The sequence below is a fragment of the Phalaenopsis equestris genome, unplaced genomic scaffold, assembly GCF_001263595.1.
Source record: "Phalaenopsis equestris unplaced genomic scaffold, ASM126359v1 Scaffold199517, whole genome shotgun sequence".
Lineage (NCBI taxonomy): Eukaryota > Viridiplantae > Streptophyta > Magnoliopsida > Asparagales > Orchidaceae > Phalaenopsis > Phalaenopsis equestris.
This window is the reverse complement of record NW_018219388.1, coordinates 35803-38162: the sequence shown is the minus strand read 5'-3', so window position 1 is coordinate 38162 and position 2360 is coordinate 35803.

Here is a 2360-nt window from a genome sequence, read left to right as displayed (position 1 = left end):
ATAATCAGAAATATGACATTTTTGGATAATCTCATAACTTTCTTCTAATGGTACACATCTTCAAATAATTAGATCCTTTCCTTGTTTATATAAAAATGGGTCATCCCAAAAATAAGTCTTAGCTTCAGAAATAAATTTCCTCTTCTATTGGTATGTCATTCAATAGGGTATAATATCACTAACAATAAAGTTGACAATATCGACAAACCACAAAACACACCACTCTATAATAGTGAACAAATTTTCATCTGGAAAAGGTTCATTAATTTCATTTTCAAAATATAGTGGTTTTTCTAATTCAAGCCTGGACAAATGATCAGCAATTTGATTTTCAATCCCCTTCTGATCTACTATTGCAAAATCAAATTCTTGTAAAAGATGAATCCATCTTATAAGTCTAGGTTTAACATCCTTTTTTTTCATTAAATAAATAATAACAGAATGATCTATATGCACTATATAATGAGTTCCAATTAAATATGATCTAAATTTATCAAAAGCATATACTATTGCTAATAACTCTTTTTTAGTTGTATAATTAATTTGAGTTTCATTAAGAGTTTTACTAGCATAGTAAATAACTTTGAAAATTTTATCATATATTTGTCCTAAAACAACTCCTATAGCATAATCACTAGCATCACACATCAATTTAAAAGTTTTTTCTCAGTTTGGTGAAATTATAATTGGTGCAGTGATTAATTTTTCTTTTAATCATTTAATTCTTTTAGGCATTTCTCACTAAAATTGAAAATTGCATCTTTCTCCAGTAAATGACATAAAGGCTTAGCAATCTTTGAAAGGTCTTTAATATATTGTCTGTAGAATCCAACATGCCCTACAAAATTCATAATTTCTCTTACATTTGCTGGATAAGGTAAATCAACGATCACTTGAATTTTAGCAGGATCTACTTCTATACCATTTTCTGATATTTGATGACTTAATACAATTCCTCCTGCTACCATAAATTGACATTTTTCCCAATTAAAGACTAAATTTGTTTCTTCAAAGCAATTAAGAACTTTAGATAAATGTTCTAGACATGAGTCAAATGAAGTTCCAAACACAAAAAATTCATCCATAAAGACTTCAATCCCTTTTTAAATTAAATCACAAAAAATTGCCATCATACATCTTTGAAATTTAGCAGGGGCATTACATAAACCAAAGGGCATTCTTCTCAAAACAAAAGTACCATAAGGACTGGTAAACGTTGTTCTCTCTTGATCCTTAGGAAATATTTAAATTTGGTGATAACCAGTATATCCATCTAGAAAACAAAAGTATTTATGCCCAGCTAGTCTATCCAACATTTAATCTAGAAAGGGTAATGGAAAATGATCTTTCATAGTGGCAAGATTTAATTTTCTATAATCAATGCATATTCTTCACCTTGTAACTTGTCTAGTAGGTATTAACTCATTATGTTCATTTACAGTTAAAGTTACTCCTCCTTTCTTAGGAACACAATGAATTGGACTAACCCATGCACTATCTGAAATAAGGTAGATAATTCCAACATCTAACAACTTTAAAATTTCTTTATTAAAAACTTTTTTCATAACAGGATTCAGTCTCCTTTGTGGATCAGCCCTGGGTTTGCAGTTAGTTCTCATCCATATGAATTATATGCATACAAATTGAAGGACTGATTCTTTTAATATCAGCAATTGTCCATCCAAAGACTTTCTTAAAATTTTTCAGAATTTTCATCAACCTTTCTTCTTCTTCCATTGTTAATTTTGAGGAAATTATAACAGGCAAAGTAGAAGAATCTCCTAAAAATGCATATTTTAAATGATCAGGGAGTAACTTCAACTCAAGTTTTGGAGATTTTTCAATAGATGGACAAAATGATTTATCTTTGCCTATCGTGTCCAGAAGTTCAAAACTTTCTCGAACATAGTTTGAATTTTTCTTAAAAAGATCTTCACATTGATTTAATTCCTCTCCTTGCTCGTGTTCCAAATCTTTTTCTTCAAATTTTTCTTCATAAGTAGTCTTGAAATGTCACTCACTTGGATATCTTATAACATCCATTCTAAAACATTCATCATCTTTACCTTTTGCAGGATATTTCATTGATCTTGAAATATTAAAAGTAACAGTTTGATCATTGACGCACATTGTTAATTCCCCTTTTTGCACATCTATCATTGTTCTTCCTGTGGCTAGGAAAGGTCGCCCCAAAATGATAGGTATCTCTTGGTCTTCCTCCATATCTAGCACAATGAAATCAACAGGAAATATAAATTGATCCACTTTCACTAGGACATCTTCTATAACTCCTTTAGGGTATGTTATCGAACGATCTGTTAACTGCATAGTTATAGTAGTAGGGGTTATTTCTCCTAATC